The 27914-nt window shown below is 45.4% G+C and overlaps 1 long non-coding RNA gene across 1 annotated transcript in view; it reads left to right on the top strand.

Annotated features, from left to right (window-relative positions):
* Nucleotides 1-2851: 2851 nt before the first annotated feature.
* Nucleotides 2852-27914, top strand: part of LOC118552142 (uncharacterized) — a 44430-nt gene continuing 19367 nt past the window's right edge. Inside the window, exons 1-3 of the long non-coding RNA XR_004925376.2 lie at nt 2852-3234; nt 3592-3660; nt 17232-17477. This is a non-coding gene — a long non-coding RNA (uncharacterized LOC118552142). The remainder of the gene's footprint in view (nt 3235-3591; nt 3661-17231; nt 17478-27914) is intronic.

Genomic DNA, 27914 nt, shown 5'->3' on the forward strand with positions numbered 1-27914 from the left:
TCCTGACCACTACTTCCTATTGTTTTATTGAGATATAACTGACATATAACATTATATTAGTTTCAGGTGTACAACATAACGATTCGGTATTTGTCCATATTAGGAAATGATGACCCCAGTGAGTCTAGTTAACCCTGGTCGCCACCACATAGGCCTCTTTCTTTTTATGGCAAGGAACGAAGTCTCACTTGGTTTCCAAGGGGTTGGTGTAATAGTTCACGTGTAGGGTACAGTATGTTCCCTGTGTTTGCCCCCTATGTTCGGGAAAAGAAGGGGTGCTTGGTAACACAGCTAAAGGTGAAGAGAGACAGACATCCTTTCAGCATAATGCGGAAGGGATGGGGTTGAGGAACCGGCCATGCTTGGAGGTGATGCTTCACCACCCCCATATCCCATCCAGGGGACAAGGATTGCTGACAATCCACAGTAGGGGATGAGGAGAAGCAGGGGGGTCTTGGTGAGCTGAGAAAGGCATGGAGAGGACTGAGCCATGGAGAGGGATGGAGGAGAGATCCCAAAGGTGCCTGAGACACACCTGGGGACAGGGACCTTGAGCAGTGTTGTACCCTACAGGCCCCTGGCTGGGCCTCTCGGGGGATGTGGCTTTTGAACGAAGTGTTAAATAAGGAGAGGCAGCTCTTTGTCAGATGAAAGTGTCCCAGTCGAGGAAACAGTGAGAGCAAAGGCCCTAGGGAGGGATCTGGCCTGGCAAGGTGGGGGACAGAAAAAAAGGCCAACAGATCTGGTGCCTTGAGGCTGGGGAGCTTGGGACAAGGTGAGCTGGGAGCCATGCTCCAGGCTGAGTCGGAAGGAGCCTCAAGGCCGTGCTGAGAGTGTGGGCTTTTTCTGAGTTAGGCAGGAACTTGGTAATTTTGCATTCTAGCTCTTGCCTCTGGTGACTCAGCAGCCCCTTGTTTTTTCTCTCTGGTTCTTGGCTTCTGTTCCCAATACCACCTCTCACGATCTTTCCCTCACACCTGGACCCCACCCAGCTCAACTGAGTCATTCCCTCTAGGGGAGGAGCCCAGACTTGTGTGAGTGAAAGCCTTGCAAGTCATTCTGATGCACATTTAATGTAGAGAACCATCGGATCAAAGAGATCAATCTATCTCTATATCTGTCTATCTGTCTGTCTATCTACCTATCCATGCTCCATCTATCTATCCATCCATCTATCCATCTACTTACCTATTTATTTATCCATTTTTAATCAAGCAAAAAAAATCCAGGAAGAATATTAAAATGACATATTTGTCTCTCTTAGTATAGCAGCTAAGACTTAACATTTACAAAAACAATAGAGGAAAAAAGAATAGGTAAGTCTCACCCAAGGAAATAAAGACCTCATTTTGTGATCACTCACGACACTACAGTGAATAAGCAAGTACCTAAATATCATTCAACATTCATGTGGGTTTCCTTAGGAAAAATTCCGGGAAGTAGAAGGGCTTAGTCAAGAAGTATTAAGTTTTCGAAGTTTTTGATAACTTATTGTCAAATTGTTCCCATAAAAGGAACACCATTTCAGACCTCCCTCGGTCATGTTTATTTATTTTTCAAAAGACAGCTAAAACACAAGAGAAAAATTGGAGAGAATTTTACCTCCATATGTGTTAAACAAAGGGTTATGTGCTCTTCTATGTAAAGAATAGAATTCTGTAATAGAATCATCATAGAATAAGCAAAGTTCTAAAACCCAAAAGGAAAATGAAATGGAACAGGGTCATGGACTAATATATGGTAGAGAATGAAAAACTCACTAATGAATATTTTTTAAAAAAATATTCACACATATTGGTGACCAAAGAAACACAAACTATAATCACAATAACATATTTCACTCTCAAGTTTACAATCAAAGCCTATTTACCATTCTTGTGAGAGTCAGCTGTAATGCACATTCATACAATGTTGATGGGATTCTGAATTGATACAACTTTATGATTGCATTTGACACTATGCATCAAAACCCTGAAAAGTATTCATTTTCTTTAAATGCTTCCCCTTCCAGGAATTTTTTTTCTAAAGAAATAAATGTGGATGTGCAGCAAAATTTGGTCACCAGCTTATTCATTGTACTGCTGAAATAATAGCAAAAAAAAAAAGTCAGAAACAAAAGAAATATTCAACAATATTGATTGGTTAGATACATTGTAGGATATTGTAGCCTGAGAAAAAGATACAGAGGGTCAAACCCAAGATACAGACAACTGTTAGCATAAACTAAGAAAAAGCAGTATGCAAAACCACGCACCCAGAATGATCTCTGTTTGAAACGCACTGACGCTCCTGGCTTACTCAATAGTTTTATTCTGGAAAGTCTTGTGCAATTTAAATTTTGCATAACTCAGAAAAGCTTGTTTGTAATCACTGCATGTTTTAAAGTTGCAAAACTTTCAATGTGCCTTTTGTGTGCCTGCATCATGAACTGCCCCTCAAATATTTTCCTTTTCATCGTTGAAGTAGCCAGGGTCCGCGGGAAAGGGAGGGCAACCAGCTTGGAAGAGCCCCATATAGCTCATTCAGCACTGGCCGCTCAGGAAGCGCTAGTGAAACACTTGACGGATGGTTTTGTAGGCAGGTTGTGGTAATCCCACTGATGCTCACCAGGTATTCCTGGCTCTCTGGCTCTCCCCACGCCTTAGGTTATCCCCGCCCCCCTTGTGAGTAGATGGGATCATGTGACCAGTTCTAGCCAATGAGTTGTGAGCAGAAGTGAGCTGCGTCACTTCCTGCCTGGAGCATTTAACAGCTGGTGTGACCCTCCCCCCGTCCACCGAAGGTCTTTTCCACCCCTCTTGTGAGCCTCCGTATCCTAAATGAGAGCTTCTCCATTATCCTTGTTCTTAAAAGGACCGTGGCGTGGAGCAGGGCCTTCGGCTGACCTGTGATGAACACGTGGCCTGACTCAGAAAGGAGCCCTTGTTATTTTAACCTGCCGAGATTTGGGGGAATGTTTGTGACTGTGGCATAATGGAACCCCTTCACACTTAAAGGGTGACCTGCAGACCAGCTGTATCAGCCCCACCTGGGAGCTTGTGAGAAATGCAGAATCTTGGGCCCCCCTCAGACCTCCTGAATCAGAATCTGCATTTTGATCTGTGTCCATATTAACTATGATCTGCGTGCATGTTAAGGATCGCACAGGTAGCGCATCCCGACTAACGCTCAGGGGAGGGAGGAAGCATAGCTTAGCGGTCAAGACCATGTGCACGGAAGCCTGGCTTCTAGCAGGTAAGCCACCTGGCATCGGCGAGTCTCTTTGGTCACTGGGGACCGATGTGACCCTGAGCTAATGCACAGCCCATGGCCGGTGCCTGTGGATGCTCACTCATCGAGAGCTGGCATTAGCACTCCAGAAAGGGAATGAATTGCCACATGCCCAGACTGGAAGCTCTGCTTTCTAAAGACATTTTCCTTTACCTCTGCAACAAGAGTGACATCTTCTAAAGACTCGGGATGGCATCTAATATGAGAATTCCGCAAATGTTGATCAATGGAACCACCCACAACGGGGCTCCTGTCAACCACCTCGTCACCTTCAAATGATGTGTTTATTTACCTAATTCCTTTCCTGCTCTGTTTCTGCAGCTCTGCGGACTGATGCCTTGCCTCTCCAACCAGGAGACCTCCCCAGGCCTGACCTAAGTGTTTGCAAAGGTAAGAACATTGGTTAGCGTGGAATTCTTTGGGGTAGGATTAATACTCCCTCGCCAGCTACCCTTCCCATGACTCCATGGGGCCACCACCTCTGAGAACTCTGGTGGGGGATCGTTCAGCAGAAGGAACACGCACATGCATTCACACACCCTTCCCCTTTCTGTCCAAGACAGAGCAAAGGAAATACCTGAGGGCAAGACAAGGATCGTCAGACTTCATACTTTCTTTCCCTCTCGAGAACGTTCCGTGGTATGTTTGTTCATTCCAGCCTAAGTCTTCCTGTGAGGACGAAAATGCAGGGATTATTTGTCTTTTTGTAATAGGGAGAAACCGAAGTTGAGTGGCTCCCCTAAGGCCATAAGGGGTAGTGGCTCAGAAGGTAGCATTTGGGGCTGGGCAGGATAGGGTACCAGGCCAGGGACCACCAAAGACGAGCCCTGCAGCATCCTGAACGTGCTATTCATCTCTCCAAACCCAGTTTCCACATGCAAACCAAGGCCCGAAGCTACTCCAGCTGGGAACCCGTCCCCCCCGCCCCCCACCACCATGCACTCGGGAAAGCCGATTGGAATCTTAAAAATCAGAGTGTTGGATGCAGCAGTCCTTGTGGAACCTTCCAGGAACAATGACACTTCATTGGATATTGCAGAAACAGGCATTACACATAGCTCATTTAATCCTCCTGATCAGAGAAACAGATACAGAGAGAGTCAGAGAGAAGAGAAAAGGTCAAAGGAGGAGACAGAGAGACAGAGACACAGAAACAGAAAGAGAGAGAGAGGGGGAGGGAGGGAGAGAGGGAAAGAGAGAGAAGGAGAGGGAGAGAAAGCACTGCTTCCCAGGAACTGTTAGCATGTCATCCTTTACCAACAATGGAAATTACACCTAGAGCCAAGTCATATGTGGGAAACAGAAGCCCAACAGGAGACACAATGATGGTGGGTCTCTGCCATGGGAACAAGCTATCCCATTTCTCAGGGACTAAGAGTTTTTCCCCCCGGCGGTGGGACTTTCAGGGCTAAAACTAGCCAAGTCCTGAGAAACCTGGGACCAGTTGGTCGCCCTGATCTGATGAGGCCACAGCTAATAATACTAACTGTCCAGAAAGGGGGATGCTTCAGGGCCAAAGGGACAGGCGACAAAGAAGGATTCAGCTGGATGTTTCAAGAGAAAGAATCAGGAAGCTCCTGAGGGCACTCACGGTCCTCCCTCCTCACGCAGAACCGCCTGAGCGGAGGTTTCCAAGGTTTGGGTTGCTGAGAAGGGGAGGAGGATGGTGGTCCATTTTTTTGGAGGAGAGAGCAGTGGGGAAAAAAATGGGAGGAACCAAAGCAGAGAGAGAACCTTCCCTTCTCTAGAAGATGGGCATCAAATAATAAACCTTGAACAAATAAGCTCAAAAGAGTAAATAATGAATCCACCCCAAGATATTTTTTAAAAAGAGGGGCATCCGGTAATTAGGGAGGAAAAGAAGGCTCGCCCTTCGCTGGCATCCCCTTCTGGCAGGGAAAAAACCAACAGAGCAACTTCATCACACCGATTGCTTCACGCTCCGGCAGGCAAGTGATAAAACCATCAGATGAGGGTCCCCCATCCCGTCTCCCACAGTCACTTTCACCAAGTGTGCCGTGTCGAAAATAATGAAGGCGGCTTGATTAAATGTTCGCTGGCTGCAGCCACTGTGCTAATTTGGAGATGGGCTTATTAGTTTAATGACCGCTCCAAATCATCAGAATTCATTAGCATTAGTGCCGAGGCTCTCCTCGACATCAGCCCAAGGCTCCAGGCTGCCATGGTCACCATTCCTCTATTTATATCACTCCTGTGTGTGTGTGTGTGTGTGTGTGTGCACGCCCGTGCGTGCATGCATGCGTGTGCATTCGGACGTGTGCATATGTGTGCACACGCATGTGCACGTGCACGCTGAGCCTTCCTATTTGTTTTATCTGCATTGTGCTTTCAGCTCTTCTCCCCCGAATGAAAAGTTGCCATAGCTCTTTCTGCTTTCAGCACAGCCATAATGTACAAAGACCGTCTCTGAGTGTTTTGGTGAAATATTCTTTTTCCTTAGACCAGAGTGTAAACACCAAAGGCCTTACTAGGACCCGAAGGCTCTACATCATCATTCACCTTACACCTGGTGCTCTCTCCATTATTTCGTCTCTGATGTGTCCCCTTCCCTCACTTCCCTCCAGACACATAGGACTCTTTGCTGGTCTTCAGACATATCAGGCATGGTTCCTACCCCAGAGCCTTTGCACTGGCTGTTCTGCCTGGGATACTCTTCCCCAGGATAGCAGCAGGGGATGCTCCCTCACTCCTAACTCTGCTCAAATGGCCCCTCATGGAGGCCTATTCTAACCACCCCATTTAAAATTGCAACCTCCCCAACCCTCCCACGGCACTCACCCTACTTTGTTCAATCCCATCGGACATGCTACATGACTTACTTGTATATTTTATTTAGAGTCACTATCATGTTGTTGCTGGCTGTTTTGTCTATTGTTATGTGCCCAGTGCTTAGAACTCTCAGAGAACTGGTGCTCCATCAATTGTTGAATGAATGAATGAATGAATGAATGAATGAGGAAGAAATATACAAATGAATGGAGTCAATATGCAAGGAAATAGGATGAGTATGGACTCAGGGCGAGTGGTGGACTGGGGAGTATCCAGAGTGTCCGCGGTCTGTCGGTCATGGTGGCAGCCACAGTGCAGGCAAGGAAGTAAGGAAGACGATCCGAAGTGGGAAGCAAGTGGGGCTGAGTGATGTTAAGAAGAGAGGAAAAATCCCAAACCGCTGGCCATGGGTATTCCTTCAAGTTACCTTGTGTTTCGCATCTCCTCCTTGTGTTTTGCCCTACCCCCTTCTTGTCTGGGGATTTCTTCGAGATTCTCTCTCTCTTGTATCTCTCTCTCCATCCACTGCCCCTTTGGGGTCAGGAAGCAGTTGTTAGGCAACCAGAAACCCTTGCTGAAACAAACGGGTTGGGGATTCTAAATTGGATTTGACTTGATTCCTCTTTTTCTCATCTGTAAAATGGGTCATCTGTAGGTAATATGGTAATGCCTCCCTGTGAGGCATGGGGGTCTCCGGATCTCCACCCCCGTGGGTTCACACAGGGTACAAGGAAAGAAAGGGTATAATGCAAAAAGATGTTTTCAAGGGCAACTACTTTGTTTTTAAAGATGTACTAATTTTCTTTTTAATTATTACCAAGGACTAAGTACTCAGTATAGGAAACATGGGGAAGGCAGAGGAAATGAGGAATATTTCGCTCCTTGTTTTTGCAACGATCCCCTGTCGTAAGTATTTCCTTGATTGTAAGGTGCACACACACTCTCCTGATTTCTGAGATCATGGTGCATATTAAGATAGATAATAATACATGTATGTAATATTTCACAGCACCTATCCCACACCCCCTGAGAGCTGACATCAAACTAATACTGAATCTTAGAAGGAAAATCATCTTAGAATTTAAAAAGTATAACAGAGTTACACACATAAACACATACACTTACAAAAATAACTTCATACTCTTGGCTCTGGGTCTGATTTTTTTTCTTTTTTTCCACTTACCTTCAACCACACCAATACCTGGCCACTTTGGCTAAGGAACTTGGCTTCCAGAATATGTGGTAGGTAGGTAACTAACTCAAATTCTTGTGAGTTTTACCCATCCCTTTAACCCTACAAATAAGTTTATTGGGCATTAATTCCCTAGTCCTTTTTTCTGGACAATTTAAAAAATGTATTTACATGCAAATCCTGATTAAATCTTGAATTCACAACTTACTGGTTATGTGAACTAAGGCAAGAACTAAGGCAAACTTTCTAGACCTCACTGTCTTGATCTGTGTAATGGGAACCATAGCAGCACCTTCTCTGGGAGGTAACTGAAAGGATTATGTAAAGAAAATTATGATTATGAAAGGGGAGGTAAAGAGCCCTGATGAGAGACCCTGGCACATAGAAAGCATTCCATAAATGGCAGCAAAAAATAAATGGTTCAAAATTGGAAAAAGTCTCCAAACAGTGCCTGGCATACTCAATAAATGGCAGCTACATTATTATATATTAATGGATAATCTGGAGTTTCGGTGAATGTTAGGACAGTAAAGGCTCTGATAAATCCTGTAAGAAAAAATAATTTATTTAAATCCCTTTAATCCAGTATTCCTTTTCCCGCCCCACCATGGGAAGTTTGGATCACTGGGGAGGGGAAAAAAAAAGAAGGAAACAAATTTGAAGAAAAATACATAAAAAGACAATGAAGAAAGTAAAAATGACCTGTAATTTGTAACTTAGATTTAAAATGTTTATCTTCTTCTATCTTTTCAATTTTTTTCCTAAACATATATGTGTATATATGTATAAAAATATGTGTGTATGTGTGAAAGAGAGAGAGAGAGAGATGAAACTGTATATACCTTTCGGTAGCTAACACCAAATGTTTCCACTCAATAATAAAGTGCAGGGACGCCTGGGTGGCTCAGTTGGTTAAGCGACTGCCTTCGGCTCAGGTCATGATCCTGGAGTCCCGGGATCGAGTCCCGCATCAGGCTCCCTGCTCGGCAGGGAGTCTGCTTCTCCCTCTGACCCTCCTCCCTCTCATGCTCTCTGTCTCTCATTCTCTCTCTCTCAAATAAATAAATAAAATCTTTAAAAAAAAAAAAAATAATAATAATAAAGTGCAAACATCTTTCCAGGTCGACGTCTTTAGATCTTGCAAATGACAAGAAAAAAATAGCAGAGCCTCCCCCCCAAACACAAACAACCACAATCCAAGAGTCTTTCTACCTCCACACGCTCATGCATGCGTGTGTGTGTGTGTGTGTGTGTGTGTGTGTGTGTGTGTAATTACGGTGCTACAGGTGTATGGGACCTGCAGGGGCGAACTTCATTTGTCTCTCTCGGACTTGACCTGATAGCTGGTGATCGGACTAATGGTCCAGGCACCGTGGCAACTTTAGGAGCCGCTCTCGAGCGAGGGGTCTTCATTGTGGGCAAGTGAGAAGATCTTTTTTCTCCTTTCATTAAAGACATTTTTTTTCCTTTAGCTTGGAGGTATAGTTTAATTAGAAGGTTCTTCTCCAGGCTTTACCCTTCCTCATTCCCCCCTCCTCCTCCGAAGAGCCTGCCTGAGAAAAACCTTGTTCTCAAATGTGAACAAACAGATTTATCCCAATCGATTAATCTGTCACTGCAGAACACAGCGTATGGGCGATGCTCCCTCAGCATGACCCTCTGTGGGCTGTTTTTGCTTTTATCAGCTGATTTTCCTTAGGTTGTGAGCTTCTTGAGGAAAGCAACCCTGTCTGATTTATTTCTGCACCCTCAGAACCTTCCATGACACGAGGCGAGGGTTTCAGAATGAATGCGTGAATGGATGAATGAATGCATGAGTAGGTAGTTTGCAAAATCTTTTCCAGCTTTGCTGGCTTTCTTCTCTTTCACATACATGTAGTAATAGGGGACCGTCGCAATTCTGCTTTGGAGGGAAGGAACTTTTAAAACCTGGATTGACTCTTCTGTCTTTCCCCAGGAAAAAAAACCCACCCCCCTAAAAAAACCCAATAAAGGTCTTTATGAAAAAAAATGCAATAAAGTGGAGATCATACACAGCATTAAATAACCCAAGTAGCAAACTGTGATTGATTTGGTAGGGTATTTTGAGGAAAGACTTTCTCAAGTTCCCCAAATCTCAGTGTCCCGGTGACCATCCCCTGGGAATCCTGTGAAAGCCTATATACAGTCATGCATTCTGCATTAAAAATGTATAAAATTCTTGATGACTCAAATGGGCACCAGTGTTGTGAGGTAGTAGTCACGGCCATATAAATCTAAAATATTCATCTTCCCTAATGTGTCTCACGGGATTGCTCAAATTCTGTGTTGACTAAAATGAGCCCTCTTCCCTCCTCTACATTTACACATGCCTAAAGAATTGTCTCAAAGTGTGAAGAAACCAAGGCATGCAAGTCAGAGACCATTTCATTCTCTTTGGAGTCTGGATCTTAGAAGAAAAAATACCATTCCAATGGTTGAAGTCAGAGGTGTTTCTAGAGGAGTTATTTACAGAGGTGTGAGCCAAACTAACAGAACCAGAAAGGGATGCTAAAGCATGCAGAAACTTCTAATGGCAGGAAGTTGTATCTAACCCTGGAATGCAGGGGTGATGAGAGGAAGTGGAGCTCTCAGGAGCCATGGGGGGTGTGGCCACCCAGAAGCAGTGCAGACCTGGAGGACCAGGATCTCTCTCAGCACCATGATGCCGAAGCAAAGAAGACATGGGGGCACTAACACTCTGACACCTCTCTCTCGACATCCCCCAGTCTCCTGCTGGTGCTTCCCATTAGCCAAACTCAACTGGAAGTGAGTGACAAGGGACATAGTTCGTATAGCCTGCATGCTCCAGCCTCTGGGACACAAAGAGGTCAAGCAGGGTGGAGAGTTGATTTTGAGGTAGGGGCAAAGTTGGAATAAGCAGCATCCTGCTTTCAAGAAGATAAGGGACAGGATAGAGCAACCTGCTCATTTGTCGAACAGACAGTTGATGGGCGTCTGGTTTGTTGGGTGGTATGCTTGTGCAGAATTGAGATAGAATCTCCCTGCACTTTGGTGAGAAGTGCTTCTTTCTACGTCACGCATCTGAGTTTGGTCTGAGTGGTAGATGGAGAGGAAAAATAAACAAAGGATACTGGGTCTTTGGTGTGTTGTATGACCAGAGTTGCTTGAAGATTTTCTAGCTAAGAGATGCATCCTAATATGGCAGCCAGCCTCTGGGATGTCCGCCAGTGATCCTCCCCTTCTATAGTCCCCTCCCACACTGGACTAGGATTGCTCTGTGTGACCAATGGCATGCGGCAGAAGTGACGGTCTGTAACTCCAGAGACTAGATAATAAAGGAGGTTGCAACTTCTCTCTCTCTCACTCCCTAAACCTCCTGCCAACAGCCACATGAGTGAGCTCGGAAATGGATTTCCCTGTTGGGTCATCAGATGAGACTGCAGCCTTGCAGGCAATTGAGAGTAACTTCTCAGAAGACCTGGAGCCCAAACCATCCTGCTAAACTGCTCCCAGATTGTTGACCTTCAGAACCTGTGAGATAAGAGATGTTTCTAGTTTTAGCCACTAATTTGGGCGGGGGGGGGGGAGGGGGGGGGCTTCTCCATAACACAGCGGCAATCAGTAAATACAAACTTCGCTGCTTTATGATAATGATTGTTAATGTGCATTGGGACCTTTTATTCTGTTCTAATCACAATCATTCACCAGGCCTGGGGTCCAGATTCTTGTAACTGGGCAGCAAGGTGCCTATTTAGGGTCTCTGTTTCTTTGAACAATACAGATCATAATCCTGCCTATCAAAAGGGCTGTCCTAAGGATTAGAGGGAATAAAGTATTCTAAGTGCCTAGCGCAGTATCCCAAACAGAGTGGCTTTTTCACAACAACAACAACAACAAAATTAGCTATTATAATTAGCCAGGGAGAAAATGGGTTTTAAATACTATTTATGCTTAAGAGGATGACCCCAAGGAGACTAGAGATAATAGTTCCTCCCTGTGGCGTGCCATATTTCATGTTCCTCTTGCTTTAAAGCAATTCGCAATTGCTTCAATGCCCAGTTTTCCAAAACAACAGGCTTCTCTGCCAAGCACAGTGGCCTGGCGCTTTGAAGTATCTCCCTCCTGACCGTGGAGAATCAGCTGTCTCCACTCATGCTTCCTTGGCAGAGTAGGGAATCCCTGATTTTCTGGATGTGCTCTGTCACTCCCTGGGTGCGAGCCAGGCTTTGCTCATGATTTCCATTCTCTGATGACTCGGGATGAGTATGTGACTGAGTCACAGAGAGCTGGGGAAGTGGTGGGGGGTGGGGTGCGGATGGCCGTGTGGGGCTTATACTGAAATCACCCGGGGTTGAGAGACCTCAGAAAATCGTCCCCAGCCACAGCGAGTCAGAGCACAGCTGACCCGAGCTCTGTCATGATGCACGTTCAACCTGGGAAAAGTCACGAACTTTCCCCGGGTCCTGGGAACGGCCACTCCTTCTGTCCCTCTAGGAATGTCTCTAGGAGAGCATCATCCCGTAGTTTCCATCTTAAAGCTCAAATTGGCATTCAGGATAATCTTCCCACCTTGGGAAATAAAGGAAGAAGGAAAGAAAGAAAAACTTTTTTTTCCTTTTTCAACGCTCCCGTTCCCCCCAGAAGCCAGTCAAAAGCGAAATGAACAGCAGTAGTGAGTAGCAGTCATTCTGTGCCAAACCTCCCCATGAGGCATAGAAAAGACTGGCTGGAGAGGGATAGAGTAGAACAGTCGAGAGGACCGAAGGCAAGGATCCCCGTATTTCCTATTCAAGGTGGTCAACCTTTTAGACAGACACATGTTCCAAAAAGTATACCTATAAGGATTTTATTACTGTTTGTAGTAGTGAAAAATAAGAGGCTACAAAAATCTCTATGCATTGGTGACTAATTAAGTCAGTCAAGATATTTTCAGAAGCAGAATACTCTATAACCATTAGCAAGAATGAGCTATATTTCCGTGTCCTGAAAAACACACCACACACAGAGATGTATAGTATAGCCCATTAAGTGGGTCACGCCAGAGTGTAATAATAGTACAGTCCCATTTCTGGTTTGAATTATCATCTGAGTGTATGTGTGCATATATGTATTTAAATAAGAATTTTAAATGTCTGCAAAGTTACACACCAAACTGTTAACGGTAATTGGGGGTGGTCTGGATTTGGGGGGAGGGTCAGAAGAGAATCAGCTTTCATTTTTTAAAAATCTATAAAGTTCTGTAGTATTTGAAGTCTTACAATAAACATATTTGTGGTTGACTTGCGATTTTTAAAAAATTAAACAGCTTAACAACTGAGAGGTATAAGGCAGGGCACCTGAGTTCTGCTGGTTTCTGGTACCCTGTCTAGGGGTGTGGGAAGAGGCAAGAGCTATGTGATTCTCTGGGGGAAGTTCTCAAACTCTGGAGTCACCTGGGAGTTCGTTAAAATGCAGATCTGGGGGCTCCAGCCCCAGAGATAGGCCCAGCCCTCCAACCACTTTCTGTGCATCCTTGCACAAGCTGCCAAACCTCTCTGTTCCTTTGTTCCCTCATTTATAATCAGAGAATAAGATTCCTTATGTGCTAGTTCTGAAACTTGAGTGTCCATTGAAACTGCCCGGAGAGCTTGTTAGGACACAGGTCTTCCTCCTCACAGATAGTTCTGAGTCATCGGATTCAGGGAGAGCCTGAGAATTTGCATTTCTAACAGGTTCATGGTTGCTGAAGCTGCTGGGCTATGAGCCACACTTTTTCAATTTTCTTTTATTATTTATTTATTTATTTATTTATTTATTTATTTATTTATTTATTTTAATTTGCCACATTTTGAGAACCACCATCTTACCAAAACAAACCACAGATTGCTCTGAAGAGCAAAGGAGACCTTACATAAGAGAGCGTTCTGAAGCTAGAGAGGGTTGTGGCATGGTGGTTAAACATCAAATCCTACTTCTTCTACTTAAAAACTCTACAATTTGGGGGAGAAAAAAAAATCACTCCCCCTTCTTGAGCCTTTGTTTCCACATCTCTAAAATGGGTATAGCATTTTACAGATGTGGGGCATCTGTGAAATACACACAGATTATTCAGTGGGTACCACGGGGACGCCGTGAATATTATTTCCAATGAATGCGGCCTGTTGAGTACAGAAGCTGTCCATGAGTGGTAGACCTACCGTAGATCCAGTTGACCTTTGAACAACATGGGTTTGAACTGTGCGTGTCCACTTCTACATGGATTTCTTTTTAATAAATACAGGACTGTACTATACATGTATTCTCTTCCTTATGATTTTCTTAACATTTTTTCTTTAGCTTAGTTGATTGTAAGAATACAGCATGTAATACGTGTAACACAAAATATACGTTCATCGACTGTGTATGTTATCAGTAAGGCTTCTGATCAAAGGCAGGCTGCCAGTAATTAAGTTTTGGGGGAGTCAAAAGTTACATGCAAATCTTCAACTGCTTGATGTGTTGGTGTCCCTGACCCTTGTGTTGTTCAAGGGTCAAATGTATATGCTTTAATTACTATCTGTGCTAAAATACTGTAAGAGAGAAAAGAAAATTATTTAGGCACCAAGAGAATGCAGCAAACATTTACTCATGCTGCCTGTGGACTGAAGGTTGGCCACTCCCTGGGATAGGAGGTAGCTGGGTTCTTTTTGTCCAACTATAGCAGGAAAGCTAGGGGTCAGGAGCCTGAATTCTGGTGCAGGTGCGCATGGGTAGAGTGAGTCATGGGACCTTAATTCTGTGAACCATTACTCCCTTGCATGGAACTGGAAATCCTAGGACCTGCCCTAGAGGCTCTTGGGAAAGCAGCCAGTCACCAGAATCAGGAGCTCTTTCGGCAGCCCCTCATTTCCCCCTACGGGTCTATTTGAACTTCAAACCCCCTGGGAAGACTCTCCTCCAACCCGAGCCTGGTTCTTCCTCCTTGTCCCGGTTTTCCAGTCTCTCAAATCCTCAGGTCTTTGTCCAGGTTCTGCGATTGTATGGCAAGATTACAGATGGATGCCACCAAGCTAAGCATCTGTAGGCAAGTTCTGCCCCCCTTGTCGCCATTTGAATATGGAGAACAGGGACCTAAGAGTTGTTGGGTTGTAGGTGATCTTCTAATGAGGTCTGTTGTCCTTACCACTCCTTCTCGCTTATCCAGTCACTGTCCCTTCCTGGGGCATCCTCACGTGGCTCCAAGGGCTGTCGTGCTGGGGGCGTCCCTGGCTGCTCTCCTATGACAAGATGGCTGCCAGCCTCCTCACAATTTCTTCCTTCCCAGCCCAGGGGCCACCCAACTGTGCTTTTCTAACCACATCCCCAGCATGTTCATTAGGGAATACCTGAAAGCGCTCATTAAAATTGCAGATTTTCGGGCCCTAACTCAGATCTGTCTGAGTGAGATTCTCTAGTGTGGGGTCCCACTTCTGCAATTTTTTAAAAAAATTCTGTTTATTTGAGAGAGAAAGAGAGAGTGAGCGAGAGAGCACAAGCCAGAGGAGGGGCAGAGAAGCAGACTCCCCGCTGAGCAAGGAGCCCAACATGGGACTTGATCCCACAACCCTGGGATCATGACCTGAGCCAAAGGCAGACGCTTCACTGACTGAACCACCCAGGCGCCCCCACTTCTGCATTTTTAATAAGCTCCATGGATTCTCATACACAGTAAAGTTTGAGAATCACCGCTGTCCTGGATTTACTGTCTGTGCCTGGTGAGTAGGTTCACAAACCTGCCACCAGATCTTGTTACAGCTCTTTGGATATATAACAAGAGTGACTGTTATCAGTAAGCATTTATAGCAAGGTGCTGGCAACACTGCAGGGCTCGGGTCAGCAAACTGCAGCCTGCGGGCCAAAGCCAGCTCACCTCCTGTTTTTATAAATAAAGTTTTATTGGAACACAGCCACGCCCATTGGCTTATGCCTTGCTTGCTGCTACTTTCATGGGCTACAGAGGTAGAGTTGACTAGTTAGTGCACCATCACAGGGTCAGCAAAGTAGAGGGTATTGACTCTTTGGCTGTTTAACAGAAAACTTATAGACCTCTGCCATAAGGGTGAGCCACAGCCCCTGCCAGCAGAGATTTGGTGCCCTTACAGTGGAACTGTAAGCAGCCATGACAAGCGAGATCATAGAAGAGTCATTCCTGCCTCTAAAAAGGACTTATACTGGAGAATTAAGTGAAAAACACAGAAAGGCCAGATTTCCATCTCGAACAATTGTCTTAACTTCTCTGAGCCTCGTTCTCCTTATCTGAAAAACGGCTGCAACCAAAACACTTCCTCTGGGCATTTGTAAGGATTAGGGGAGTTGACAAGTCAAGGGCTTGCTTGCTGTCGGATGCATCATAACCGATCAAAACTCCGAAGCCATGCTTCTTGTCACTGTGTGGCAGGGTTTTCCTTCTCTCCACTTCGCTTGCCCTCTTCTTCTAAAGGTTTTGCAAAATTGTACAAAACATGACGCTCGAGTTTGCGAAACTCGACGCTGTAAAAGGAAGTGCACTTGTTGATTGCCTACATGTTTTCAAGATGCATCCTGCCACGTGTGGGAACTTTCCTTTGCCACCATGTATCGTTCGCAGGGTCTCATGATGCTAAAAGCAAACCACTTGGGAATGGTTCCCTGACACTGTTGCCAGTCGCCCCCCCCCAAGTTGAGATTGTATTTGCCTGTGGGTTCCATTAATAACTGATCCCTATATGCCTTCATACAAGTTCCTTCTCTTCATCTGGCCTCAGGTTCTCTGCCTGTAAGGAGGCAGCAAGGGGGAAGGCTCTCCGAGCTCCTTTCCAACTCTGACACTCGTCTGCATTGGGACTGCAGGGCAGCTCTAAGGTCTCCCCACTGGGCTCCCGGGAGAGCAAAGCCTGTGAAACAGTTTTCCTCTTTCTGAACTGCTGGGCGTGGCGGCCTTTTCAGCAACCCTGGGATCCGGATTAGGGGTTTGAGCAATGCCCTTAAGCCCTGCACTCTATTTAATTTCCTTGATTTATAGCGAGGATTTCTCGCACCTCTAGGGGGGAGAGGCACTGCCAGCCTGCTGGCTTCGCGGGCTGAGCCCGCAATTCCTGAGCCTGTTTACCCCACCGTCGCTACAACACGGTCCATCTCCAGGGGCCCTTGTGTGCCTTTTTTGAACGAGGTGACAGAGCCAAGCCCTGGGACCTCTCCACCCACTTGGATTTCCTCACATGGAGGTGGCCCCTGGTTCTGGTGATGCACCTTTCCTTGCTGGGAAGGCGGCCCCGGGAATAACATGCGAATTTCACCGGCAGCCCCTGGCGGGTCCTCCTCTGACCTTCCAGGTCCCATGTGTTTGCCTGATCGGGGGCGGGGGGGGGGGATGGGGACCAGCCTGGCCTCAATGTGGAACCCTGAGAAGTCTTGGGCCCAGGACAGCTGGAGGACGTGTCCAGGCCAGCAGCAGGGAGCGTGGAGCACAAGAGTCGGTTCTAGCTTGAGTTGGCAGTGCTTCTGGGTCAGAGGGAGAATTGGGAAGGAGATCCAGGATCCAACAAGAACACAGGAGGGGGAGAGGAGGCCCCTGGAGAACTCTGTCCTCCTTTCTCATGGCTTTCCCCTTTAGCTGGAGCCAGGTTTGCTTCAAGATCAGCCGGTGTCACCAAGCTGAGACCGGGAAGCTGGCAACCCAGGGTTATCCGTGCAGGTGCGGACGGCCAAGTCTAGCTGTGCATACAGCGGGTAGTCCCACAAACACCCGATGCTCAGCCGCCGCTGGTCCTTTGCCCAGATTCCAGCTCTGACACCTTGGCAAGTGTTACGCATTTTTTCAAACAGCCCCATGTGTGTCTCTCTCCGTCTCTTCCTCTGTTTTTTGCTCGTCTCCCTTCTTGCCGACCTCCCTTTGCCTAGCTCTGTGCCCTCAGTCTCTTTCCCCTCTCCCCGCTCACCTGTCATTCTCTCCATCCTCCCTCCCTCTCTTCTATTTACATCTTCTCCCTTCTTTCTCTTCTGCCCCCTGTTCCTCCAACAGGCCCCATCCTCGTCTTCTCTTCTGGTGTCCTTCTCCACCTTCGAGAACAGTGCTTCTCAGTGTGTGGTCCCCAGACCAGCAGCAGCATCACCTGGGAACTCACTGGAAATGCTGGTTCTCAGATCACACCCCAGACCTGCTGCATCAGACACTCGGGGAGGGGCGGCAGCAATCTGGGTTGTCATAAACCCTCCAGGGGATTTCGTGCACCCTGAAGTTTGAGAATCACAGTCTTCGAGGAAAATGGTAAGTTAGAAAAAACAAACAAAAAGCCCAAACTCGAGTGTCTTTGAATGCTGATCCAATAAGCCTCCTTTCTAAGTAAAACCCTCCTGTACCCATTAGCTAATTAGGACGTTGGACCACCAGCCTGGTTGAGATGCTTTCAGGAGCAATATAAGCAATCACGTTCAAGTTCTCTGATTACTATCATGCTTCTAAATCCCTTCTGCCAACCCACATCTTTCCTGTCCCTGCACTTAGCCTAGACTCCTCTCGCTCTCTGGATACTTTAAGGGGTACAGAGAGCAGGGGACATTGGATTCTTTGTCCAGCAGGTCACAGTCTGGATCAGCATCTGCCAAATTCCTCTGATGTTGAGAGGGATGTTGCTAGGAAAAGGGTTGCAGTCTGGAATATGGGAGAAGTGGAGAATGCGGAGGGAACAGATTTCTTTATCACAGGACTTTTCAGAACCTGAGTGCATGCTGGTAGCATGTCCCGAACTCGACCACAGAAATGCATTTTCTAGCGGGCGTTGCAGAGGATGAGCTCACCTGGGAATACTGCCCGGGAGCTACTGGGAAGGCGCTCCCCCTTCATGCATAGGTCCCTTCAGGGTCAATGTTGTCTACAGAGCATCATCTTGGCTTCTTCACTTTATGATATATGCTGCCCAGTTCAGAGGAGGCTCCTGGGGAGAAAGGTCCTGGGCCCTCCCAACATGCCTCCTGGTTGGGGTCTAAACGGACGACGAGCAGCCTTTAGTTTTCAGACCCCGGGGAACCCCACTTCACTCTGTGATACTGACTGTGGTCCGATTTCAGGATAAAGGGCGACAAAGCTGTGTTCATGCGGCTGCTATTCCTTAAATATGCCCAGAACTCACCCCAGGAGCTTCTGACGTAGTAGATCTGGCCTGAATGCTGGGAATCTAAATTTTTTTAGAAGTTCCTGGGAGCTTCGGATGTACAATGAAGATGGAGAGCGACTGATTTACCTGAATTCGTTCACGGTGTTTATGTCACGGTGTATTCAGAGAAATATGGAAACCAGGGCTTTGTCTATCAGCTTTGAAATAGACATCGGGGAAGACAGACAAGCAGCTCCTAGGAAGGAGTAGTCTTTTCTGCAGTAACATCATCCTTGGGGCCCCCAACAGGGGATTTGTCAGGGGTGCTGATATGGAGGTAGGGCCGGTGAGAGAGCTTCTTATTTTCCTATAAACCCCAAAGATACAAAACCAAGGTGTAGTGCAGCGACAGTGATCATTTTTTTTAAAAACTTTACAGGAGATAATTCAGGAAAAATAAAAATGTTTATGACCTAGCTTTTTCATTAAAATTGAAAATAGTTTTATTGAGTCCCACAAAGAGAAACAACTGTTTTTACAATTGAAATGACCTCTGTCAGGGGTCTTCAGTCTGTTTTTAGCAGCAGAACTCTTTTCTCAAGGGAAGTCTTATATCCAAACTCTAATGTATAACATATTAAAGAAAGGTCACTCTGGCTAAAGAGCATGGAAGAGCTAAAGCTTAAGTAAGGGGGTCATTTTCCCATTGATAGTTGAAAGCAGTAAAAGCATTCCTTGGGAACAGAGAGGGAGACTATGAACCTACTTTCTGGACCTCTCAAAAAAGTTAATGAGAAGATTGGCACTACCTTCCCCCTTCCAGAATGTTATTATTCGAGAAGATTTGATTAGTCACATGGCGGCAGCGTTCACATTTTTCAACATGATAGTAAATCTCAGACTACATTTATTTTAATGAATTGGAATTACAAGTTGCGTTTAAAAATTCTCTTTCATCTTCTTTTTTTTTTTTAATTCTCTTTAAGTGGCATCATTTACACTGCTACAGAGACTTGTTAATTCTTTTATTCTGGAATTTGGTAGAGTTCATGCTTCCCTGTCCCAGTCTCGAAAGACTGCAGCAACCAAAAGAAAAAAGTCTTAGGGGGTGCCTGGGTGGCTCAGTTGTTAAGTGTCTGCCTCAGCTCAGGTCATGATCCCAGGGTTCTGGGATCGAGCCCTTCATCGGGCTCCCTGCTCCGCGGGAAGCCTGCTTCTCCCTCTCCCACTCTCCCTGCTTGTGTTCCCTCTCTCGCTGTCTCTCTCTCTGTCAAATAAATAAAATCTTTTAAAAAAAGAAAAAAGTCTTACAGTAGGTCTTGCAGAAATAAATGACCAGGGTAGGATTATCTGACAAAATCAACTGACAAAAACAGGAAGCATGTACGTCCTGGGTTCATTAGGAGCAGTCTTTTTGGCAGTAATAACAAGCAAAATCATGAGGATTGAGACTTCGGTGGTGTTTCTCTTGCTGCCCTGGTCCTTTGAGTTTTATGGATACAGAATTGGGGAGGGAAATCGGAAGGCAGCAGGATGCGTGCCTCCCCAAGGGCTGAAGAGAGAGGTTTGGGGGAGGGTCTGGAGGAGAGAGGTCCCTGCACGGGTACAGTGAGGAGGACAGTCAGAAGGAGGGGACAGGGTCTACGGGAAGGTCGGGCGAGTGCTGAGTCGGGGCCTCAGTGATGTCCTTTGAAAGACTCGGATAAAGAAGGAAATTCCTTTTCATTTCATCCATCAGCCCTTGAAGGACACTTCTTGAATGCCAAGTCACTCAGAGGTGGAGATCAGAGGGCAGTAGGGTTGGATCTGTGAGCAAGTGTTTTTAACAACACTTCTTTTCAAATGCTTTGTGATATGACATTTTGTTAAATGGAAAATAGGGAGGGGGCTGCATATTTAGATGCTGCTCTGTTTCTGGCATGCCTTGTCCTCGCTCCCCAAGGGCCCCGTGGCTCCAGGTGGGGTCCTGGGATCGTCAGCATCGCCTGGGAGCTTGTTAGAAATGCAGATGCTCAGGCCCCACCTTGGACCTACTGAATCAGAAGCTCTGGTGCAGAGTGCAGTTGTCCACATTCCAACGATATCCTGAGCATCTGGTCTTTTCTAAGGTTTCGGTGGCTGACTCTTTGCCACAAAAGCACCCCCTTTTCTCTGAACTCCACTCTCTAGCTTGACCTCACCCTAAATTATTTGACACCAAGTGTGCCTTGGTGGTTCTGATTTCTAGTTTTGGCTTCATTCCTAAGCATCTAAGTGGCCTGATCCTGGTCACATACCTTAGGTGTATCTTGATTTCTGAACCTGCAAAATGGGAATCATAAGATTAGTCCACCATCAGCAGGGATTTTAATGATTCCATGACTTAACACCTTCAAGAGCCTGACCAGTGCCCGGCACATAGTAGGTGCTCTAGCCGTGTTACTAATCAGTTACTTGTCTCCCAGCTGGAGGGCAAGTGCTGTAGGTAGAGATAACACATCGTCTGGGGTGCTTTTCATCCAGACAGTGCCATGCAGCAGGGGGGATACCGAGTAAGCATCCCTCTGCCTCCCCTAGATCATGGCCATTCGTGGCTCAAGTGTGGATGATGTTCTTTGTACCCGTTCAATAGACAAAGCACCCGTTTTCTTTAATGGAACACCTCTGTGAGCCAAGCATTGGGCCGGGCCTTGTACAAACATTACCTCACCTGATGCTCATCATCAGCCTAGAAGAAAGGAATGTCCTTACATAACAGCGGAGGCTAGCCACAGAGATGCTCAGCGACTTCCCCAGAGTCATCAGCTGGCAAATGGCAGAACCGGGTTAAGAAGAAGCCGTGTCCTGAATTCAACATCCAGTTTTCCTCTAGGGAAGAGACCCAGTCTCTGGAATATACCTTCCTTTCTTTTCTTTTCTTTTTTTTTAAGATTTTATTTATTTATTTGTCAGAGAGAGAGCGAGCACAAGCAGGGGGAGAAGCAGACTCCCCGCTGAGCAGGGGGCCCGGTGTGAGACTTGATCCTAGGACTCTGGGATCCTGACCTGAGCGGAAGGCAGATGCTTAACCGAATGAGCCACCCAGGCATCCCAACCATCTTTTCTTTTACTGGAAATACTTTGATAGCCTTTTCTAATAAAAAATGGGAAATCATATGATAATTGTCTTCCTCTGATTGACTTATTTTGCTTAGCATGATACCCTCTAGTTCCATCCACATCATACAAAACAGAGGAGCATAGGGGAAGGGAGGGGAAAATAAAACCAGATGAAGTCAGAGAGGGAGACAAACCATTAAGATTAAGGGGAGGGGGCTGGGGGGATGGGGTAACTGGGTGATGGACATTAAGGAGGGCACGTGACGTAATGAGCACGAGTATTATATATGACTGATGAATCACTGAAATCTACCTCTGACTAATAATACACTATATGTTAATTAATTGAATTTAAATAAAAAATGTGATCTATATTTGTTTACAAATCCAAACAATATAGAAATATGACATTTATGGCAACTGGACATTTTCTGGTAATTCTACCCACCAAGAATAACTGTTTTTGGTAGTTCCGTATTAGTCTGATTTTTTAGATACACACATACACCTACCTTCATTTTTTTTCTTAACAATAAATAAAATCATACTGTGCGTTTCTTAATATCGTGCCACTTTAATTTAATATATTGGGAACATCTTTCCAAGTCAATACATATAAATATATGTCATCCTCCTCAGAGGCTCTATGGTGTCCCATTTATGGATTTGCTGTAATTGATTTACCCAATTTCCTATCAATGAACATTTAGATCAATATTTTACACTCAGTAGACAGCTCTGTGATACACATCCTTGCACTTAAATAGGTATTGTTTTGGGATATTTTTTAGTTCTTTCTTTAGGATGTACTACTGCACATGGGTACTTAGATTGTTAAAGGTTTTAATACAGATTTTTCCAAATTTCCCTGAGAAAGTGTTTGACTCACTTTATATCCACACCAGCCATAGGAGTGTGCTGAATTCTATGAAATAGATGCGGCCCTCTGCTGAGGCCTCTCTCTCAAAATGATAAATCTTCATGGATTTTTATGATGCATCTCTTGATGTGTGTTTGCTCAATGTCACGTGGATTTAAAACCAGACCTCAGTGTGCCTCCTGGCTCTGCCCTATTCCTGGACCATTGCTTTATGCCAATCGCCAATAGTTCCTGGCCAAACGCCGAGATTCTTGGCAGAGTTTTCTGTTTGACCCTTTGTACCTTCATGTGTAAATAGGCTGTTCTCTAATTATAATTCATGATGTTTGCATGTAATAGAGGTCCTGCCCCAGAAGTGTTAACTTCATTGGATACCAACCACGGGATTTTTTTCTTCCACATCATCACCCCCTCCCAGAAATAGAAAAAGGAACAGAAATTGCCAAAGCTACAGACAGACGTTTATTTCTAATATGTTGCCTGAACACTTGTATTAAGTCGTGTTTTCTCTGGCGAGAACTACCAGTATATGTATATTTTTTCCTGTCAGCTTAGTCTGTAAATGAAATGAAGTTACTGCCCCTATTAAAATGGAACATTGTGCCCTTGGTTTGCTCTTAACGGGTGGGAAAACCCCATTAAGTGTTTGTGAAATATGTCTTAAATACAGGAATTTTAATCTAGCGGTCTAATAAATCCCTCTCTTCTACTCAAATGAAAGTCTTAGGTTTTCCGGCATCTGTTCAGTTATTTGTACACCAGAACCTTCTTACACAAACCTGACCCTGAGAACTCGGAGTTGATAACATTTCTTCCATTGGGGTATTTTTTTTTTTTTTTTTAAAGCACATCTTTCAAAGAATCAGGAACTTTGACAGGTGTATCCCATGGTCAGATACTATTTTAGAAACATGCCTGGAATTCTTGCTCTTCTAGGGGTAAAAGCCATGAAATTTCTCTGACTGCCCCAGGATGTGGCAACTCATAATATTCTAAGACCTAAGACCTCGTAAGACTCTAAATCCATTCTTTTGCTGTTTGATGGGCATCTAGAAAGTACACTCTCCTTTTGGCGCATTTTTCATGGGAGCTGGAAAATTTCTTTTTAGCACAAACCACAAAGAACTTCAAGCTGGACCTAAATACAGTCGTTCAGTTCTCCTACATATTTGTGTGTACTATTTTCTTTTCTTTTTTTTGGCCAGTGTTTATTAGGAAACTCTGAGTATATTTGCTGGAGGTAAATCCTGTCTTCATCATGGGGACAAGAGGGGAAGATATACATTTATATTTGTGGACAAGGTAAAATTTTTTTTTAGCCCTGACTACTTAATGTTTATTTCCTAAAATCAAAGGCAATGGCCAATATAACCATCAATATCGGGAAACTAACATTGGTAAATTGTTACCAGATAGTTCTCAGGTCCCATTCAAATTCCATACAGTGATGTGTTCATAGCCAGAGGATCCAGTTTAGAGTCACTGGTTACTTTTCTTCATGTGTCTTTCATTGTCCTTCAGTCTGGAGCAATTCTTCTGTCTTTCCTTGACTTTCATGTGTAGCCAATCTCTTTCAGCAGAAATAAATGATTTCAGTGGGGATCCCACCTACACTGTGACTCTCAACACTGGGTGGAAATAGGCAGGGAGTGTGTTCTGGCAACCATCTGGGATGGATATTACTCTAAAAGTTCACTTGAATGCATGGACATAATGTGATTCATTTCCTCTTGCCCAAGTGGTGGGTCTCATCGCTCATGGATGCATTCACTCACTCTTTTTTTTTTTTTTTCAGTTATTCATTCAAAATATTTGAATGTGCATTAAGTGTAAAGAGAAAGAAGCCATATGTGTACTTTTCCACTGAATCTGGACCTCAGAATCCTTCTCAACACAGCTTCCTGGACAGCCTAAATCCTTTTCTCCCTAACAGGCATGCTGGAGGATATGAATGAGAAAGCACATCTCACATGGCCAGGGATTCCCACACACCATGTGAAACAGGGCCTTGCATGCTGAAAATACTTGTCGAATTGATTTCACTTGGCATTAAAATTGTCTTTCCTTTCAAGGTAGGAGAGGAGAGGAGTCAAAGAGGAAAAATAAAACAGAGGAGAAAACCACATCCTATAATATTGAGTCAAGTATGTGCTTGTTCCTTTTGTTGCTTACCCCGAGGAGGAGAGATGCCTGGAAAATTTGAGTTGCTAGGAGCTGGGATTGTCCCAGATACTATTAGCAGATAAAAAGGGAAGTGGGACTGAGTTCATTAATCGTGACTAAAAACCGTTCATGCTTTTTTCAGTTTGTGATTTTAGAGAGCATCCCCTCAAGTCAGTGTTGCCCTGCCAAAAGGTCTCTTCCAGAGGCTGGACACTTCTCCTGAAGATTCTGTCTTTATTTAGAGTATTTTTAGAAGTTCTTTTTGGGGCCAAGGCGGGGATGGCAAGAGAGTGTCATCTTCAGATTCTTGCTTGCATTTTTTTTTTTTTTTTTGAGCAATTTCTTTATCGGTGGCCAGGTCTGCAAACTTGGAGGGTAGTTTTAACTTGGGCAAAGAGTCGAATATTACTCAGGGATAATCATTAGGCATAAAATGGGTGATTCACTTGGTTACACTGATTTGGGGCCAAAAGACTGAGACGCAAGCATGATTTTTTTTATAAAAGAAAAATGAACGAATAGCATAATAATAATGCTTCTGCTACTTCACTTTGAAATGCCCCTGTAGACATTCCCAAAGGCCATTCCCTGAGAGGAATTCAAGGAGCATCTGGGCTGATGGCACCATATTTATTCTGCAAAAATGTGCCGCAGGGGTCTCTCTCTCCCTCTCTCTTCTCTCTCTCTCTCTCAGAGTCGTCACGTGATGAGCTCATTCAGGTAATGTAAGTAAGAACCTACGTTGTCACTTTGTCATTGCCTCGGAGGGCCCCCTGGGCTAGTGCCTGGACCAGAGACCCCAAAGAGTGACAGAAGAATCTTCAATTAAGTTAATTAATTGTAATAAGATAGGGGGAAGGGAAAGGAAGGAAAGGCAGCAAAAAAAAAAAAAAAAAAAAAAAGGAGCCCTGGGGATATTTGGGGGACCTGCCTTTGGCCGAGTTCCGCTGCCATTTGGCTGCTGCAAGGCTGGCCCTCCCGTGCTCGGAGCCATCTGACCTGCGGATGGCCGGAAGCCGACTATGACAGAGGCCTGAGATATTGCAGATCGGGTTGGGGAAGGGTCAGAATCATTAGTCATAGATGATAGGGGGAGGAGGTGGGGAAGTGGATGGAACGGAAACAGTCCCCGAGTTGGAGACCAGAAGGCCAACTCTGAAGACTCTAGATCCTTCTTTCTTAAAAAAGACTGCCTCCGTGTCCTTCTCACCTTTGCCCTCTCGGGCACCCCCCCACTGAACTCCCCTGCCCCACCAAGTCTGGCCCGACCCCCGTCTCTTTTTTTCCAAACAGAAGAGGGGATGGTTTGCCTCCTTCCTAGCGGCATCCCTGGCCAGCCTCAGCAGGCTCGGGATGCTCACAGGCTGGCCTCCCTCTCCCGTGGTGATGGGGTGGGTCCCGGTGGGAGGCATTCCAAGAGGCAAGGAGGGACTTTTTGAAGGTCTTTTTATTACCCATGCTGCTGCCCCAAATCTCCCTCATCACTTGGCCTACTTTGAAATTAATTAATGCACAAGCGCGGAGAATGCAGGCTTTCTGCAATAAAACCTCTCCCTCATTCTGCCCTGCCTCTGAACCCGGGCCTTGAGTGTTTTAGTGAATTTGAGGCTGTTGACAGGGAGTGGATTGACAGCCCTTGATTCAGGAGGCCTCCCTCTTTGACTGAAGACAGGTAACCACAGTGGCGGCTGCCGAACCAAAAACACTCTGGCTTTCTCTGTTCCTCTCCGGGAAGCACCCCACCTTGGGAGCCCAGGGCTGAGCTTAGATGCTGCCTTTCTGGGAAGCCTTCTTAGAGTCCTGGAGACCCTTGGTTCTCAAATTTCCCTGCACATGGGGATCATCTGGGAAATTTAAAGAATTCCAATGTCCAAGCCATGCTCCATTCCAACTAAGCTAGAGTCCCTGGAGGTAGAACCCAGGCCATGGCCAGTTTTAGAACTCTCCAGCTGATGGAGCAGCTAAGTTTGAAAACCAGTGGTCTGGACCAGTGATTCTCAAACTTTCACTTGCCACTGAATCCTCTGGGGACGTTGTTAAAATGGCGGTTCTCATTCTGTAGATCCATCAGGGAGGGGATCCAAGCTCCATGGGTTCCTCATTTGCTCCCAGATAACAAGGATGCCTCGGGCCCACCCACCACACTTTGATAAACAAGGTCTTAGAGGAAGTGTTCTCAAAACGTTGTTGTGTGTCCGAATCATCTGGAAACGCTTGTTAAAATGCAGATTCTTGAGAGCGCCTGGGTGGCTCAGTTGGTTAAGCATCTGCCTGTGGCTCAGGTCATGATCTCAGGGTCCTGGGATCAAACCCCACATCAGGCTCCCTGCTCAGCAGGGGAGTCTGCTTCTCCCTCTCCCTCTACCACTGCTCATGTGCTCTCTCTCTCAAATAAATAAATAAAATATTTTTTAAAAAGGCAGATTCTTGAGCTTCATCCTGAGACTCTCTGCTACAAGGGATCTGGATTGGGAAGCTGAGATTTTGCTTTTCTAACAATTTCCCAGGCAATCCCTTCCCGGCTGGTCGGGAGACCACATTTTGAGAGGTGCCGGCCTGGACTGCTTCAATAGTGCCCCCTTACCGGCCTCCCACATTTCCTGTACGGACATTATTGTAACAGTTCCTTCTTCAGTCGACCATCCTTTGCTGAGGGCACTCGCCTGGCTCTGGGTCTGTATGAGCCACGCAGTACGGGGCAGTGCTATGTAGCTATTTGCAGCAAGGACTTTAAATACGGAAGTTGTGTTATGAATCCCAGCCTAGGCTTTCTAGCTTTTTAAGTAGGGCAGACCATTTTATTCTCTGAGACTCATTTTTTTTTTCTGACCTGTAAAATGGGAATAAGATTAGTATGTGCCTCGCAGGTTTGTTATAAAGGATCAAGTAAAGCAAGACATGTGGAACCTAAAAAGAGTGCCTAGCAGAGAATAAGCCCTCATTCCACTGTGCCATTATTGGTATTATTGTTATTATTATTAGCACGAGATGCTTCTTTAAAACATCTTGCATATTGAGGTTGCCTGTGTACGTATTTATCTTCCCAAACTTGGAGGTCCGTGGTCGCGTCTGTATACTCACCACCTAGCAAATACCCAGCACATAGTAGGTGCTCCATAAAAAGCTGTGGAATGAATGATGGGAGATCTGTGGTCTGGACGCCCTCCAATAAACTTCCTGAACATGAGTCTCTGCCTCAGAGTCAGCTTCTCAGGGACCCCACGCACCGACACTCCTCTGTGGTCTCATCTTCAGGTTCTCTCTGACAAAAGAGATTGAACTGATACTTGGTTCAGTCTAGCCAAACTATCATCCCTGGGTTGTCCCTCTTGCTATCCTCGCACAATTGTCTTGTCTCTCTAAGTTTTTCTCATGCTAGTCCCTCTATCTATAATATGGCTCTTTCATTTCTTTTCTGATCTAAATTCCATCCAGCATAGGCCTCTCCCTTCTTCTGCATCAGACTTGGGGTGTTGTCCTCCCATGCCAG

This window comes from Halichoerus grypus, chromosome 13 (assembly GCF_964656455.1).
Source record: "Halichoerus grypus chromosome 13, mHalGry1.hap1.1, whole genome shotgun sequence".
Lineage (NCBI taxonomy): Eukaryota > Metazoa > Chordata > Mammalia > Carnivora > Phocidae > Halichoerus > Halichoerus grypus.